This window comes from Mus musculus, chromosome 13, assembly GCF_000001635.26.
Source record: "Mus musculus strain C57BL/6J chromosome 13, GRCm38.p6 C57BL/6J".
NCBI lineage: Eukaryota > Metazoa > Chordata > Mammalia > Rodentia > Muridae > Mus > Mus musculus.
In genome coordinates this window covers 30,018,998-30,037,905 of record NC_000079.6, presented here as the reverse complement: position 1 = coordinate 30,037,905, position 18,908 = coordinate 30,018,998, and the positions used below count along the sequence as shown (strand labels likewise).

The 18,908-nt window shown below is 42.7% G+C and overlaps 1 long non-coding RNA gene across 2 annotated transcripts in view; it reads right to left on the bottom strand.

The window, feature by feature from the left end:
- Positions 1–2,459: 2,459 nt before the first annotated feature.
- The window catches only part of Gm40860, a 32,072-nt gene continuing 15,623 nt past the window's right edge, over positions 2,460–18,908 (bottom strand). For both annotated transcript variants that reach the window (XR_873195.1, XR_873196.1), the window contains one exon: positions 2,460–2,684. This is a non-coding gene — a long non-coding RNA (predicted gene, 40860). The remainder of the gene's footprint in view (positions 2,685–18,908) is intronic.

Sequence of the window (18,908 nt, the reverse complement as noted above, 5' to 3'; positions counted from 1 at the left end):
TGTCATATTTTCTCTAAGGGACCACAGCATCCTGAGATTTTGATATTTGTGGGAGGGCCTAGACCTAATCTCCCATGGAAACAGAGGGTAAGCAGCACTCTTCCCTCAGGGCACAGTTGTTCAAGAGTAAGTGTTGTCCGATGTGGGACACATTGGCACTCAAATTGTTCATGTACTGAGACCTCGGTCTGGTGAGATCCTGCAATGTGTTCAGACAATTCCTGTGAGTACTGACCTTTCACAAACACATGGCCGCCAGCACGGAAGAAGAGAAAGCATCTGTAGGCCCGTGAGCCTTGAGAAAGAGTTGGGAAGAGGCATATGCCCATACAGTGTTAGTTCCCGTTTGGCTGGTGTCCGGGCTTCATACAACTGTTCATCCATTTGGTCCTCTGTGGTACAGAAGGCTCCCATCAATATAAACTAGGCATCTGGTTGTGGGGAAGATGGCCTAGAAACTCAGGAGAAGGCTACTGTGTCATTCCTCTGACTTGGGATCTATGTTCCTGATGACACCTTCCCCCACAAGCCGGGGATGTAAAATTTAAATGGGACGACTGAATTGAGGGATCAATGCTACACTAAAAACATCTCAATGTTTACCTCTAAAAAGTAACAGGTTGGTCAGCTTGCTGGTTCTTAATAATGAGAATCAAATCCAGGACCTTTGGCTTATAGGTCAAGTCACCGGACTGACTTTCCAATCCTAGTACAATCTAGGTTTTGACTTACATTATCTCAGTTGGGAGTCCCAGCAACATGTGGCTCTGAAGCTGTTGAGTGTGGGGCTGGTCTGTGTTGAGATGTGCTACAAGTGTAAACTATACACCAGACTTCAGATGCATTGCCAGAAAAAGAGCATAGACTTTCTTCTCAGTAATGATGTTCTTTGATTGCATATCCAGACGATCATGTCTGACATACACTGAATTAAGTAAAGCATAATATTAAAATGAATTCTAATGAGTTTCCTTAACTCCCTTCTTGGCCCCTCACCCTGCCAAAATGAGTAGTTACATAAAAACAAACAACAAACCAACAAACAAAAACCAGACAGCTGTGCCTCGAGATCACATTGCCCTAGGAGATTTAGCGCTCAAAGGTCTGGCCACACCCACTATGACTCATCGGCCTGGTGGGTAACTAACCTTTGGCCAGTCATGAAAGACGTTTATGGGAAGAGGGGGTGTGATTGCTGCTTGATCTCTCATGCTAGTATCTTCTCGAGCAAATCCTGTCTCTCTTATCAGACAAAAGGACACGTAGGCAGTTGCGATTTTCTCCCGGCCCCTTTCTCTGCATCAGCACCCTACAGATCTGCTTGAATGTCAGGAAACAGAAACTTTTACCTCTGGTTTTTCTACCAGCAGGCACTTTAGATAGCCTGGATACCCATGAAGGCGTCATCTGTTTGATTCTGTCTTGGAGAATTCAAGGCTTTATGTGATGTCTTTTCTATATGAATCAATAACTCGTGTAATTCCACCTCAAAGGCTACAAAGTTACTCTTTGCTGGGCAAATAGAGACACAAACATCACCTCCACTCTATTCGTTCAACAAATATCCATGTAGCGTCTACTCACACTCAGCTTGGCAGTGCCAACAAAATAGACTCCAGGTCCTGTTCTCCAGCAGCTCTGGGGCAGCTGCCATGCCTGTCCTTTGGGGAAACTTGACCTCTTGGCATCTCTTCTCAGTTACCCTTTCATTCCCTCCCTCTCCATCCAGCTCTGTAGATGGGAACTCTCTCTCTCTCTCTCTCTCTCTCTCTCTCTCTCTCTCTCTCTCTCTCTCTCTCTGTGTGTGTGTGTGTGTGTGTGTATGTGTGTGTATATGTGTGTGTGTAATTATTGGAGGTACACATGATATTTGGGTGAGTGTGGGTATGTACATGCCACAGTGAGCTTGTCGGGGGTCGGAGGACAATCTTCAGGAGTCAGTTCTCTGTAGTCTTTTCCCATATTTCTAGATTTGGCAGCAAGCACCTTTACCTACTGAGCCATCTCAACGACCTTTGATCTTCGGTGATTATGGTTCAGCCAGTCTCCATATCTTCCGTTTCCTTTCTTTAATTCACTATCACTTTATTCCGATGGCTATAAATACAATCTGTGCATCAATGGTGCCTTCTCCCTGGCCAGGTTCTTACACATAGCCTCTTTCTTGCACCCCATGTGTCTCAACCTCTCCCTCCTCCCCACCTCTTCCCATATGTGTGTGAATCTTCCTTCTCTCCCTCTTCTTCTCCTCCTCCCCTCCCTCTCTCCAGAATTTTCATATAGATGTCTGATAGTAACGTTCTAGGACTACATTTCTGTATAATGAAATCCCTTATATCTACTCATTTGTCTTAGTTGGGCTTCCATTGCTTTTTAAAAACAACAAAACAAAAAGCAATCGGGAGAGGAAAGAGTTTATTTGGCTTACACATCTTGATCACAGTCTGTCTGTGAAGGGAAGTCAGGACAAGAACTATAGACAGGAACTGGGAGGCAGGAACTGAAGTAGACGGTGGAGAAATGGGGCTCACTGGTTTGCTCCTCCTGGCTTGTTCAGGCTACCGTTTTTATGGTCCTCCTGCTCAGGAACAGCACCGCCCACGATGGTCTGGACTCTCCCACATCAATGATAAAAAAATAAAGGAGGCATTTTCTCAATTGAGGTTCATTCTTCCCAGGTGACCCTAGCTTGTGTCAAGTTGACCCAAAAAAAAAAAAAAATCCCTGATTAGGACATCATCCTTGGATTCTCCTTTTTCCCACTTTCTATTTCTAATCTATTCTAGTGAATTCTAATTCAAATAAATCCATGTTCTGACCACTGACCTCCATGTCCGCCTTAGCTCTGTTGAGCAGGCCCCTGTGTAGCTCAGGGGGCTGTGGCAGCAACTCCCACTTGCCTTCTTGCTTCCAGAAGCCTGGCTTCCTCCTGGCTTCTTCAGTCTTTGTGTGTGCTTCTGACGTGACTGTGTACATGGAGGCCAGAGTTCACACAGGTATCTTACCTTCCTCAACCACTCTCCACTTTAGTTTTTGAGACACGGTCTCTCACTGAAACTGGAATCATCATTCCCCACCCCCCACCCCCACCCCACACTGGCTGTCTTGTGAAATTTCTGTTTTGTTGGGTGAACTGTGAAGACATACACTGAATGTGGCTAGCATCGTTTCCTGTTCTGCGCCCTAGACTGAATGAAAAGAAGAGAGCAAACTGAGTGTTCCTGTACCTGCCTTAACCCATCGTTCTCTGCTGTTAACAACGTATACACTGTGGCCAGTTCCATTAAGACCCTGTAGCTGTGACTTCTTTGTCATGAACTGTAACCTGAAATTGTAAGCCAAATCCTTTCTCCTTTAAGCTGCTTTTCAAGGGACATTTTATCATAGCAATAGGAGACAAAACTAAGATGCTCTGCAAGTATGAGGAGTTGGGTCTGATCCATAGAAAACACATAAGAAAGAAAGAAAGAAAGAAAGAAAGAAAGAAAGAAAGAAAGAAAGAAAGAAAGAAAGGAAGGAAGGAAGGAAGGAAGGAAGGAAGAAGGAAAGAAAGAAAGAAAGAAAGAAAGAAACCATGAGGATGCCTTAAGGAACAACATCCGAGGCTGGCCTCAATACATATTCACATGTATGTACACACCTATTGAATGTGTGCACACATACATGTACATACCTGCACACTTACACACACACAAACATGAGCCCAAACACGCGCATACAAGTAAACACACAAGAAAAAGGGCAAGTCTGATACGTGTGCCAGAGCCAGCCACGTGCAGTAAGAAGATCAGGAGATGCTGTGGAGGGAGGAGTTGCTCAGATTTCTCTGAGATTCTAAGGAGACTTTCTGAAAGAAATGGCAACTGGTCTGCAATTATAGTGATGAGATGAGGCTGGCCTTGCAAATTGTGAAAGAGATCTAGGGCAGGAAAATGACATCCAAAGATCCCAAGACACAGCCAGTTATGGAAAGAAAAAAAGAAAAAAGAAAAAAAAAAACTCACGCTACAAATCCTAGCACTGGGCTGAAAGGGTAAAGGCAGGCAGATTTTGTGAGTTCAAAGCCAACGTGGTCTATATAGTGAATTTAATGACATCCAGAGCTATGTAGTCATATGTAATCAGACCTTGTCCTCCATATATATATATATAGTGTGTGTGTGTGTGTGTGTGTGTGTGTGTGTGTGTGTGTAAGAGAGAGAGAGAGAGAGAGAGAGAGAGAGAGAGAGAGAGAGAGAGGTGGGGGGAGAAGGGGGTTTCAGGAAAATGAGAACTCAAATTATGAAGACTTCATGAGCACTTTTATTTTTATTTATTTATGTATTTATTTATTTATTAAAAATATTATTATTTTTGAGGTAGGCTTTCATGTTGCTCAGGCTAGCCTCAGACTGACTATACACCCTAGAGAGGATGATTTTGAACTCCTAATCCCCCTGCCTTTACTTCCTAACTGCTGAGATCCTACTCAGCTGCATTTACATTATATTCACAGCACTGTCAAAGGCTAGACCTGCTGGCATAAAAGTGGGAGGGAACACTGACTTGGAGACTGAGGATGGAACCTGAAGTCCTGGGTCATTGGTTAAAGAGGATGCATCGTCTCTTAGCTAGGAAAGGAGTTGCCATCACAAGATGGCTACAGAGCAACTCTACAGCGGGCCAAAATCTGTTAGCTTGAATGAGAAATGACCCTCATGATCTCTGACATTTGGATGCTTGCTTCCCAGTGATGGTGCAATTTGGGAGGTTTGAGAGATGTGGCCTTGTTGGAGGCAGGCGTTGAAAGCTTAAAGACCATTTCCAGTTCGCTCTCTCTGCTTCAAGCTTGTGATTCAAGATGTGAGCTCTCGGCTGCTGCTTTAACTGCGACACCCGCCTCACGCTGACATACTTCTTCCCCACCGTGGTGGACTCTCATCCCTCTGGAACCAAAAGCCCAAACAGACCTTTCCATCTATATAAGTTGCTTGGGTCCTGGTGTTTTATCACAGCAACATAAAAGTAACTAATACAACTTCCAAGGGAGCATTTTACTGTTGGAGAAACAGCAGCTTAGACCAGTCCCCTACTGCTCAAGCACCCCTGTTATTTGGTTCCCCCTTAATTATATAGCTATCCTGGTCTCCTATTATAATAAATAACACATAGATGTTTCCAGGACTGTGGTGTAGGTCCTCGTGCATTCTCTGTGCCCCTGAACCTGGCAAAGGTAGCTGCCGTGTCCCATTCGCCTCTCCAAACCCCAACAGTTCTAAAGCAAACATGAGAGCAAATTTATATGCCTCGGTCATTATCTTGAGCTGACTGTGTTATGCTCATAGGCGCCCCCTTTAAAGAATTCCTCATCCACATCTCCAGCGCTTGTAAATATGGCTTCTCAGACCAAAGAGGGCTTGCAGAGAAGGCTATGTTAAGAAATAACCATCTTGATATGGGGAAATTATGCAAACTATCTGAGTGGATCCTGCATGCATCCTTACAAGAAAAGGCAGGAGGCCAATCACAAAGAGAAGGCAGTGTGACAGCCCCCATCCTCCCTGAGGCAGAGATGGGCATTGTGCAGACACCCATCAGGAAGCTTCCAGACAGCAAAGTGTGGTGGTCCTGTCAATGCGTCTCTTTCAACCCCGTGATAATGACTTTGGACTTCTGGCCTTACACCTCGGAGAATATCGATTCCTCAGGTCTTAAGCCATCAAGTTTGGGGTAATTCGCTGCAGCAGCCACAGGAGGCGAATGCCAGCTCCCAGGCCCCAGGTCTTGGCATCTTGCCTCTTGCTGTTATCTTTATTGCTTTTTTTTTTTTTTTCTGGCTGGGCTGGTGAATCTCTAGGTATTTCCTGTCCTCTTGCCCTTCTTCTTGTTCTGCCCACTCACGTTATTGCACACAGGTTTCACAGGCTTAGGTAGGTGTTTCCCTCCTCCCTGTCTCTGCATCATAAAGCCACTTGACTCCAGGCAAATAAATGCAGCAACATCCCAGAAAGACCATAGCAGGCAGGCCTGGCGCCAGCTAGACCAGCCAAGAGGCCGCTGCCGGGGTGTGTAAGTGGTGTATGGGTGTGGACAGACAGGTGGGTTCAGCTGGCCCGATTGTTTTTTTGAGCACTGACAATCTTAGGCGCTTAGAACTGTGATAGCTAAAGGCAAAGAACAAATTTTCCAGATGTTATTATAGGCAAGGCTGAAGTGTATAAAAAGGACTGGCTGGATTTAACGGCTGAGTGGTGTGGTAGATTGAAGAGAAAAAGTCGGAAGCATGGGGGTTTAGGAAAAAAGTCACAAATACTTGATTTTACATGTTAAATTTTTGGTATGTGGAAATGATCCATAAAGGCCATCTCCTTCAGGAAGCTCCATCCATCTCACCCCAGGTTTAGTGGTCCTGAGGTCTTTTGGGTATGTGTTTATGGTGGACTCATATCCCTATCTCATACACACACACACACACACACACACACACACACCCTATTGCAGTCTGTGGACTCCTTGATAATGAGACCCCAAACACTCTATGGCAGACTGTGGTGGACTCCTTGAAAACGAGATCACATCTTATTTCAACTCCAGCATCAATATATACTACCCGGGTACCTAGGAGAGGTAAATTTTAAATGAATTATGGAATAGGATTGACCTCGGACCAGTGTTCCAGGCTGGAGACGAGACACTGGGTTCATGTTCACAGGTGAGAGCTGCTGCCCTGATGAAGCGCACTGGGAAGAGATGGCAGACTGATCCATCATCCGCTTGGTTCCACAACGCTAACAGGTAGCTCTCACTAAGTAGATTTTTAAAACTTTGACCTAATATTCAAGAGTCAGGGAGCACATTAATTGAGTCAGAAAGAAGCTGAGGCTGTCAGCTCTCCATGGCCATCACAAAAAGTAAAAGCAATTTTTCACTGCCAGCCAGTTCAAGGTTCACCTACCTTACCCCTGTTGTCATGTAACACTGAAATAAATAGTCAGAGACATAAAGACATTCTGCAAGGGACATGTCTGACTTCTAGGTACTTGTTGTAATTATAGTTGATGCATTCTCAAAAAATCTGATTTGCTTAGAAACAATAGGCAAAAAGCAAACCGTTGGCCCCGAATGTCGATCCTGAAAAGCTGCCAAAGACAGGCAGGATCCGTAGGAATGGATGTCAAGGCCAGCCTCACAGTTCTCTCCCTTACATCTGAACGTGGTTGCTTTGTTTTGTTTTGTTTTGGTTTGGTTTGTTTTGTTTTGGTTTGGTTTGGTTTTGGTTTTTCAAGACAGGGTTTCTCTGTGTAGCCTTGGCTGTCCTGGAACTCACTCTGTAGACCAGGCTGGAACTCAGAAATCCAACTGCCTCTGCCTCCCAAGTGCTGGAATTAAAGGTGTGCACCACCACGGCCGGCTTGTGGTCCCTTTCTAAATGTATTATTAATGTTGCTGATCTTGGTTTCTTTCCAATTTTTAAGAATTTTTATTCTTATTTTATTTTACATGTATGGGCATTTTGCCTGCGTGGATGTCTGTGCCCCAAGTGTATGCCCAGGTCCAGTGAAAAGTGCAAAAGAGATTATCAGATCCCGAGGGACTGAAGTAGCAGACTGTTTCATGCCGCCATGCAGATGCCGGGAATCGAACATGGGTTCTTTGAAAGAGCGGCCAGGGTGCTTCAGACTCTTGATTGGCTTTTTGTGGCAGACTCTACTGCAACCCAGCCTAATCTCAGGTTCTCTAGGTGTCCAAAGCTGACCCTGATCCTCCTGCCTCTGTTCATAAATTCTGGGATTTCAGTCATGAACCACCACACCCAGCGCCAGCCAGGTACTTTCAGTCAGCAGAAGAGGACAAGGGTCAACTTCTTCCAAATGCCAACAGAGATTGATAATGATCCTGGCTGTTTTAGACATTGCTCTGAGCTCCATAGCTTGACCTATAACTGAATTTCCCGGAAAAGTTTTACAGTGTATTGATTGAACTTAATTAAATCAAGAGACAGATCCCAATTATCTGCCTTTAAGAAACTTGTTCAAATAGAACATCTCCCGAGCTACTACTAGTCAGTACAAAGCCTTGTGTGGTTTGTGTTAGACACCAAACAAAGAAGACTCAGAGCCTTGGCCTCCAGCAGCCTTTGGGTATGTATGCCATACACTAAATCTTAAAGAAATGAAAAAAAAGCTTTTATCCTTGGCATGAAGTATGCCATGAAGTTATTGAGTTGAAATGATATCTAAAATACATATTTGGGATGGCAATGGCTGAGCCTATAGCCTTGAAAGTGGTTATTCTTCAAGCAGAGTATGAGGAATACTGTCTTGTTGGTCAGTTCCTTCATCCTAAACCCAGCTGTGTCCTTCTGCTGTCCACTGATCCTTGTCCCTCTTCTAGAGCACATGTTGGAGAATGCACAAGTATACTCTTGGGCTTCTGATTTAGGCAAAGGGCGGGACATTTGGAAAAAGGGTTTGAGTAATGAGTGAAGGGAGGCTCCCTGAGATGGTGGCTTCTTATTCCTGAAAGACATTGCAAGGAGAAAGAGCCAGAAAGCCATCAGAGCAGGTATCTAACAGATCTAATAGGAGAAAAAGGAGATCCAGGGGCCCTAGAAAATCCCCAAACCAGTATACTTGCATCTAGTCTTCCCCTTACTTTCTTCACTCTGCAGCCTGATCTTCCATCTTCACAAGTCATCCCATTCTTTGTTCATGCCAAAGAACAGAGTCAGCAATGCCGTAGACACCCCCATGACAACTTTTAAGATGTTCATAGGTAACATTCATTCCCTTCACTGCAGAATCTCCCCCCAGCCCCACAGTCTCATCACTTGCTTAGCAGCACCAATACTTCAGCCCCATGTTGCCCTGAAACTTTTGGCCATTAGCTTTCAACATTCTCAGGTGATTCTCCTGACCAAATGAATAACCTTGACCTTAGGGAAACTATTAGCACTGTATTAACGTGTGTTACAACCCCTTCTTGCTCTTGCTTCATAAAAGACCTTCCTTTTCCAACTGCTTCCAAGATTCTGAACCAGGCATAAGAACTAAGTGAGCCATGTGTGTTGGTATGCTAATGTGATCAGGGCACTCTGCAAACTAAAGCAGATGTATCTTACGTTCCAGGCTAGCTTGGGCTACATAACAAGATCATATCGCAAAAACGGGTAGGGATGAATTCTTTTAATCTCAATTTTCAAACCTATTTCTCTCTACCATAACTTTTAAAATTATATCTGAGGAGAGTCATTCTCTAGAACATCATTTTATATAACACTCTCAGTGTGACTCCAAGGTCATTATACTAGTGTATGTCTATTCATAAGCATATGTATAATAACTAAGATATTGTAGAAAAAATGTAAATGTACACATACATATCTGGAGGTACACTTGTCCCATGGTATCCATAGAGCACTGGGTCTAGGACCCTGCAGAGACAACAAAGTATACAGGTGCTCACGTCTTTGCACCAGTTCTGTGGCATTGCATAGAGCATATGCATGTCCTTGTACATTTGTTAAATCATCACTAGATTATTTATAATGTCTAAATAAGACATAAATATTTATTTTACTACATTGCTTATAGAATGACAAGAAAAGGTTTGTACGTGTGCTGTACTGATGCAAAACTTTCTGAATATGTTTCAATCTCTGGTTGGCTGAATCCACAGGGGCAGAAAAGATAGAGAGAGCCAACTGTATATGCGTGAGGAGGTGTGGGTGGGAGGATGGGTGGATGGGTGTATCGGAATTCCTCTATCTAAAACGGATGTGTAATAAACTTGTCATTTCAAACTTTGAGATTATTTTCAGAAACTGTACCCACTGCTAGCTACAGCAGGCTAAGGCCAGGCAGGAAGTGCTTTGATTACATCACAGACTTCAGCCATATGTGTGGTTAATTTAGAAAATGATCATTGTGCTTCTTCTTCACAGATTAGCTAGAGCAAATCACTTAACCAAGTCTGTTACTTTTTCAAGGTGGAAATACCCTTTTTGCACTTCCAAAGTGGTTATGGGAACCAAAGAGAGTGGTAGTAATTAAAAAAACCAAGCCCTCCTTATGTAAAGGAAGGGGGCTAGGATTTATTTCCAGACCCTTGGGTACTTTGTGTTCTTCAAACCAGCAGGCACTTTAACCAGAAAGCTTATTAAGAGTGGCTTTCTTTCTTTGTGTGCTTCCATTTCTTTGTGTGCTTCCATTCAATTTGTTTTCTATTTTGAATCCCCAAACATCCAAGACCAGTTGCCATTCTACCTAGAAGATTCTAGAAGACATTATTGGTTTAATAAGTGTTTTAATAATACTACTCTGTGCCAGGCACAGAAAGTTGTAAAACAAATCATTCCAGAAGACTTCAGAATGTTGGAAGACAGGGTGTGGTGGTTTAAATAGATTTGATGCCTCTACCGAGACTCACGTGTTTGAATGGAGGTGTGGCCTTGTTGGAGTAGCTGTAGCCTTGTTAGAGGACATGTGTCATTGTGGAAGTAGGACTTTGAAGTCTTAAATGCTCAAGCTCTGCCCAGGGTAGGACAGAGTCTCCTCTTGGCTTCCTTAAGATCAAGATGTAGAGCTCTCAGTTCCTTCTCCAGCACCATGTCTGCCTGGACTCTGTGATGCTTTCTATGGGGTGGTAGGCTGTGCACAGATAGCCTAGTCTCTGTCGAGCAAAGTTCTGGAACCCCGGTGACAGTGGGCGGTGATTTCCTGCCTGCATGGGGTTGGAAGGTGTTCGGTCATGCCTCCTGGGCTCCTTCTTCCACTCCACCCCTAACCCCCTTCCTCCTGTTGGAGCTACAGCCTCTGCACCCTTCACTGGCTAGTTGGCCTCTGGGTGGCCCAGTCCTACCTGACTCAGTGGAGAGCAGTGCAGAGTAAGGAGTAACCTGAAGGCATGGCTGAGATGGAGGTGGAGCCAACTTCAGCAGCTGAAGCAGCAAAAGCGACTTCCCCTCCCTACCTGCACTCACTTCTCTTCGTTGGAACTCTTGGACCCAGCCAGGCCAGAGATCTACAAGGAAAGCCTTTGGTACACAGGCCTATAGCTTCCTGCTGTGATGATAATGGACTGAACCTCTGAAACTGTAAGCCAGCCCAAATCACATGCTTTCCAGCCCAGAGTTGTCTTGGTTGTGGGGTATCTTCACAGCAATGAAATCCTAACTAAGACACAAGGCATACTAGTTACTTTTTATCAATTTGACACAAGCAGGAGTCATCTGGGAATAGGAAACTTCAGTTTAGAAAATGTCTTCATCAGGTTGGCCTATAGACAAGTCTGTAAGGGTATTTTCTTGATTAATCATTGATGGGGAAAGGCCCAGCTTAGTGTGTGTGTGTGTGTGTGTGTGCGCGCGCGTGCGCGCAACACTGGGCAGATGTTCCTAGGTTGTAGAAAACAGGGTGAGCAAGCTGTGGAGAACAACCCAGTAAGCAGCATTCCTCCATGGCCTCTGCTTTGATTCCTGCCTCTAAGTTTCTGCCCTAAGTTCTTGCCCTGAATTACCATCATGATGGAACATAAGATGTAAGACAAAATAATCCCTTTCTTCACAATGATTTTGTTCAGGGTGTTTCTCATACGAATAAAAAGCAAACTAGAACACATGGGCAGCTAAAAACGATCAAGTGAAAGAGTTTCTCAGCCTCACTGATGGACAGCGAAACATCTTATTGCTATTTCCCTTTCCTGTATAACTTACAGGAACCTCAGATTCCACACATGGCTACCACAGATCCTGCCCAGAACAAGAACATGCTGCGAAACTGTCATTTTCCATTATAACTATGTGACACAACCACAAATCAGGACTATGAAGGCAGAGTTAGTTCTCTTTGTACACATACACAAGAGTCAGGTCTCCAGCCAGCTGGCTAATATTTTAGATCTGTCAAGAGTAAAAACCAGGAATGGGTACAATATTTGTTGGGTGGAAGGATCACAGATGATGGGATTTGGTTAAGGAGATGAAGGGACTGTGATGAACGGCCATAGGTGTCTATGGCCCTTTCTTCCCCAGAAATATGACAGAAAACCATTGTGCATTCCCCTCATCTTCCTCATCACTCTAAGGAAGCTTCAGGCAAATATCACCTGGCCTGAGTCTGACTGACTCTGGGCTAGAGTTGAGGCTAGAGGTGACTTCAAACTAATAGACATATGCGCTGTGTTCTGGAGGCAGGATGGACAGGACATGATCACGTGGTCTCAATCCTCGCTGCAGTAGGGAGAAAATGTGGAATGAGCTTACTCCTCTACTTTTGTCACCTCAAAAAGTACTCAGTAAATGGTTTGGACCTTTAGAGAGATGGGTTAGCAGGTAAGAGCACAGAGGACCTGAGTTTTGTTCCTAGGATACATCTTAGATGGCTCACAACCCCTCTGTAACTCCAAATGCAGAATGTGATGCTTTCTTCTGGCCTCTGCAGGTAGCTGTGTGCACATATACACAACACACACACACACATACACACACACACACACACATATACAGACAGAGATAGAGAGAAAGAGATGTGTGTGTGTATGTATCAAAAAACTTTTTGAAAGAATTTTTTAAAAAGTTTTAAGACCTTCATTTTTAAAGATTAGTTTTCCACAAAAGTAAATTTAAATGAAAAGAGATGCTTACAGCCCCTGATGACTAATCTTAATTGTCAACCTGACTGAGTTTGGAATAACCTAAGAGACAAACTTCTAGGTGTGCCCGTGAGGACATTTCCAGCAAGGTTTCAATGGAGACGGAAGAGCCATCGCTAATGGGTGTGGCTGGGATTCCGGACTAAGCAAACCAGAGTCAGCAAGCTGAGCCCCAGCACTCATTCTATCTTCTTCCTGACTACAGATGCCACATGGTCAGCTGCTTTATATCTCTGTCTCCATTCCTTCCCCACCATGCAGGGCTAAACACTTAAACTCTAGGACAAAATAAACCTTTCCTTCCAAAATACTTGAGTCAAGTATTTTGTCACAGCAACAACAAAACGGAAACTCATTCATATTTCCTGAGTTCATACATGCATAAGTGCCCCCGTTTTCAATATCTCTTTGGTAGCCATGTGTTCCCAATGGATGTTGCTTACAACCTATCAGCTTACATGGAAGCATCACCATAACTCAATTCCATCCTCAATGTTAAATTCATTCATCCTTGGAGTTGTGAGATTTATTACTCTGGGCACCATCTTTGATGTGTATCTTCTATTGTGTCATACAGAGTAGTGTCACTGCCCTGCAGGACAGTCCTGCAGTCCTCTGGAATAGTTGCCTTATTCCAGGATGTCATTGAATTGAACTCTATAATTAGATTTCTTTAAAATTCACCTCTTTTACTCAGTAACTGAAAATTTCCTCATGTCTTCTAGTAGCATGATTGATCATTTCTTTATAATAGTGAATAATGTTCCATGGCTGTGATGGGCTACAATTAAGTCATTGACTTATTGTGAAGCTTTTTGATTCCCCATAAATTTGAAGAGTTATTAATAAATTCTAGAGCCCATTTTTAAAATAATGACTTTTAAGTTGGAAGCATATTCTATTACTTAGAAGGCTCATGTAGAAGGATTAGTTAACAACAGCCTGGTCTATAATGCAAGATCTATCTTAAAGAAAGAAAGAAAGAAAGAAAGAAAGAAAGAAAGAAAGAAAGAAAGAAAGAAAGAAAGAAACAAACAAACAAACAAACAAACAAAACAACTAATAATAATAAATGTAAGCATTAGGGTTTTCTTTTCATTATAAATGGAATATATATATTTCAAAAAGAGAAAATGTTACTCTACCTAAGAAGAGTAAAACCATTAAGTACTTGATATATATGTATCTATGCTCAGGACCTCTTTCTGATGAAGCAGGTCCTGACACAGAGCATGCAGGAGAGAAAGGAAGTTAGTAAGTTAGTGGATAGAGTTGGAATTCTCCTCTGCAGGAATAGAGAGAGGAAAGTTGAGATTGCATCCAATAATAATTTTCTTGCTTTATGTGTATATTATTTGGCAATGAATGTTTGTTTACAACAGTAGTTTTCTGTGTAGTAGCCTTGATAGTCTTCATACTATTCCATTTTGTAAAGTCTGCTTTAACCAAAACACAAGTTGATTTCAAACTTTCACATATCTAGGAATGTGTGTCATAAATTTCATTGTTATTAAAATCTTTGCATGAAGCGTGCCCTCACAGACCTAGAATAAGCCTCCCAAACATGGGGGGGTTCTAGTTCCTTAGTGGGGAAACTTGGGCTACATTTGAGATACCCAGTGAAAATAAGGGAAGAATAAAGTCAAATCTGAACTACAGTCAAAGCTGGGATGGTGATTCTGCTGCATATAGTCAAGTCCTTAGATTCTTGCAGTCCCCTAGCTCTGCCAATCGTAGATACTGCTCTGACTCAGTCATCACACGCTCATTCCACAGAGCAGGTGAGAACAGGGAAAACAAGGGTCCATGCACCTATGCTACCAGCCCTTAGTACATCACTTCCACTATCGTCCTGTTAGATAGAATTTGCTCATCTGCCCATTCCTGCTTGCAAGATAAGTTGGAAATGTGACTTTTATTCTGGCCATCCTGTCTAAAAATTTTACCTTGAGAGAAAACATCAATAGACATTCCACCCTTGGTTTGGTCTTGGAAACCTGACCAGGATGATGCAGGAACGATGAAGCAAGACACTCAAAGAGAAGAGCTGGGATCGGGTGGGCTGTGCTCACTCTGATGGAGAGCACCTAGTAGCTAATATGAAAACTCAGCTTGTTTATTATGAACAGCACCAGAATGAGGGGTTAGCTAGTCTTGGAAGGAGGTGTCCGGAGGAGGAGCAATCTCAGGCTGCAGTCATCTGGGCAGAGGGAGCGGTAACAGATGAATTTTGTACACACTTGGCAGTTGTTTGTAAACACTCATACTTGGACAACAGAAGCCTTTGCAATGGACTCCTTGGCATGGCTGTGCTCCCGTCAGCAATACATATTCACTCGGGGCTTTACCTGCTCTCCACATAGGTATGTGATTTTTCTTTTAAAACTTTTAAGACATGCTACCTTATCAGTCTGCAAAAAGACTATAGTGATTTGCCATTTCCATCAACCTTGCCAACACAGGGCAATTTAAATATCATGTAAAATTAACAAATGAGAGCAGTAATCATCATACTACTTTATCTTATAGTTTCTTAAGTTCTTGCTACATTCACACCCACTCTCTTTTTCCATTGAAACACAGATCAGATGGCTGCAGCAAGTGATTCTGAAAGTGAGGTCATGTGGGGTGTTCACATCTCAGGACTAGAGAGTCTCACGAGGCAGACCAGTGAGCCCAGCATCTCCTGGGGCTCCATTGTTGCAGATAACTTTAATCCTTGTTCTCAGCCTTGATCCTTTTCTTTTCATCAAGTACAGACCTTCTGCTGCCAAACCTATCGCTGTTGGGATATATTATTTCAAAGACTTTCATGGCACAGTGAAGTATCTCTTGAGCATCAGATACACAGAACCTGAGGAGACAGTTCCTTCTGACTACTAGTCCAAGTTCAGCATCGTTATTCTTTAGTCTTGCAAGTCACCAGAGCCACCAATCCATGGCCATGCTAGAGAGCCCAATTTCTTTGGCTTTGATAAAACACTCCAAACAAAAGCAAGTTGGAGAGGAAATGGTTTACTTGGCTTATACTTCCAGGTTACAATCCATCTTTGAGGGGAATCAGGGCAGGAATTCAAACAGGAGCCTGCAGCTGAAAAAACTATGGAGGAACACTTGGCTCACTCAGCTGACTTTCTTATCCATTCTAGGACCACATGGTACTAGGAATAGTATAGCCCACAGCAGGCTGGGCTCTGCTACATCCATTAGCCATCAAGACCAATTTGATGAAGGCAATTCTTCAATTCTTCACTCTTCTCAAGTGACTCGAAGTTGTGTCAGGCTGCCAGTCACAATCACCTTGATGTTTGAGCCACACACACTAGTGTTCCTACCAAGCTGGAGATAAGTCCATTATCAATGAAACGGAATTCTCCTCTTCAAAGAAGCTTGTGTTTACAGCAAAAGGACACAATTAGAGATGACCATAACAGGACACAGTACAGAAATCAGTGAATTGTGGAAAATCCAGCCTTAGTTGATACATCTGTGGCACATATCCTGCATCTATGGCTCAAGGAATGTCACAAACGAGGGGGCAGAAAATATCCTAAGGGTCAGAATATGAAGAAGTCTGCTTTGAGACAGTATCTCCTAGAAATTGCTACAAAAACAAAACCTGGGCAATGACAATATTAATAGAAGGAAAAGCACACAGGATCAACCCCAAAGAAAGAACTACAGGCAGGCCATAACTGCGAGAGAGGGAGAGTTAGCATCTCCCATGGCTGAAACCCCTAACTGGTCACCTCTGTGTGTGTGTGTGCGAGCACATGTTTACAACAACAAAAAGAAAAGAAAAAGGATTTCAATTAGAGAATGGAGCAGGGCATGGGAGGCACTGGAAGGAGGAAAGAGGGAAGGGATGTCATTATATTTTGATTAAAATGTTTATATATATATATATATATATATATATATATATATATATATATATATACACACACACACACTAGTTTCCCATAATGATAGGTCCACCAAATAATATATTGCTTAGAATCGTAAACTCTGCAAATTTTGTACGCAAAATATGAACAACAAACCTTTTTATTGTTTGAAATTTAACTCATGAGATTTTATAGACACTGTTGACATTTAGAGGGGGGAAAAGAAAAAGAAAATTAACATATTCTGAAATAACAAATAGTCCCACATTTCAGTGACCTAAAAGTCTTTATGCTTACACTGTTGTTTTCTTGGGCCACTCCACATCACAGGTGTAAAGAGAGCCAAAATTCCAGAGCTTTCTCACTGAGCAGCATGTTCAACGATAAATGCTCTTGTGAGCAGGTGGCATATTGCTTCCATTTCCATCTTATTTGTCAACCTAAGTTTCGTGACTAGCCTCTATTCCAAAGGGAAGAAAGATGACTCCACTGAGTACTGTGCAAAAATATTAGAGAAAAACAGTAATAATGATTACACTGCATTCCCATGGAGGTGGGGGTCAGTGAGTGGACTTCAGTGTTGAGCAGGACAGAATCTCCAAAACCATTTGGGGGCTTCTTAGTAGCTCAACATGGTCCTTCTGACCCTTCAGATTCCTCATCTTGTTTTATTTGAATTCTGAGCACCTAGCACACAGCTTGGCATATGGTAATTGGTCAGCAAGTGTTTATTGAATTGGAAATGAGACTGGAGATACTATTTCTGGAATGGCTATTATATAAAAAGAGATGTAGACTGAAATGTGTAGAACCAAAATGATAGGAAAGGTGGACCCAGGTTTAGGGCAATCCAATCCGCCAGAGAAAGAAACCAGGAATAACAAGTACATAAAATAATGAGGAGATTCAAGTTAAATAATGGTAGGTGGCTACCTAGAACAGAAGGACATTGAACTGTATGGTCATTGTCTTACACACACGCATGCACACACACACACACACACAGAGCGAACGGGGTGGGGGGAGAGCTTTACAACATATATCCTCTCTCTTTTCTTTCTCACTGGCTTATATCAATTAGCACAAATGCTAGTCTAAGTTTTATTGGTACGTGTGTTGAATGGGGAAGGGAAGGGGGAGATGAGAAGAAACTTTCTCTCAGTTCACAGGATATCCGGAATCACAAGAACAGTGCATATTCTCAAAAGGAGGAACAATACTTGTTCTGTGCTTATGTTGCTTTCAGAATAGAAAATAAAATTTAACATAAACAAGAAGGAGCAGTCATTAAACAACAGTCATTAGTATACTAATTTTGATGTTTACAAAACATACAGACAAAAAAGTAAAAATCGCCAGCATCACACAACAGTTGGAATATTTGATATGTCTGTGTCAGTCAACGCTCACCACTGGGGTCAACTGCCTACAAAAGGCCTGAAGAGAGGAGACTTGACTTCACCTCATGGCTTCAGATCTTAGTCTGTCATGTCAAGGAAAGCCCAGGAGAGCAAAGCTGCCCAATGTACAATAGCCAAGAAGCAGAACAAAGACAGGAAAGACTCAGGATAGGATGAACCCCTCAAAGACACAGTCAATCCAGCGCCTCCTTCCACAGTCTCCCCCATATGCATTCAGACTTGGAATCCACAAATGGATCCAACCATTGATTAGACACAGACACACCCTCCCCGAAGGATTCTATGAATCTAACAAGTTAACAGTCAAGATTAATCGTTCTCTAACCATCTGCTCTGTCCTTGCATAAACTGAGTTATGCTGTGGATTCTGCAATTTAATTTGTGAAGCTTTAGTTCAAAATATTTTGCAAGAGCTATAGAAAGTAACAAGATCAAAAAATCATTCAGGACATGAATATGCAGATGAACTATAATGGTCGTGACTAATAGCCTAATGTGTCAACATCACTGTAAGGATTTTTTGATTCATGGTTTCGAGACCTATAGCTCCATTTGTAAGTAACTTCTGCTGTACATAAATCAGCATATATCTTCTTTATATTTACCCACCTGTTCATTATCTAACTAGCTTTACCAGTGATGACTTGCTCGACAGATAATGCTTTTCTAACCACCAACCTTGAAGTGTCAGAAGGTTGGTGAACCTGTTTCTTCATGCCCTGTGGCAATGCAGGGAGGAAGACTGCTCATCTAGAGAATTAGAAAGCAAAACAAAGTGGGCTCCAATTTACCCGGCAAAACCCAAAATATGGCAAAGTACACCCTGGTTCTTAAATGTTGCCTGAAGTAATACATAATTTTACTTCTACTCACAGTGTATTGGTGAAATGACATCTTCTGGCCCAGCTAACCCCAAGGCAGTAATCTATTAGAAGCAATAGATTGTTGGCCAATGGCCTGGGTGGCACTT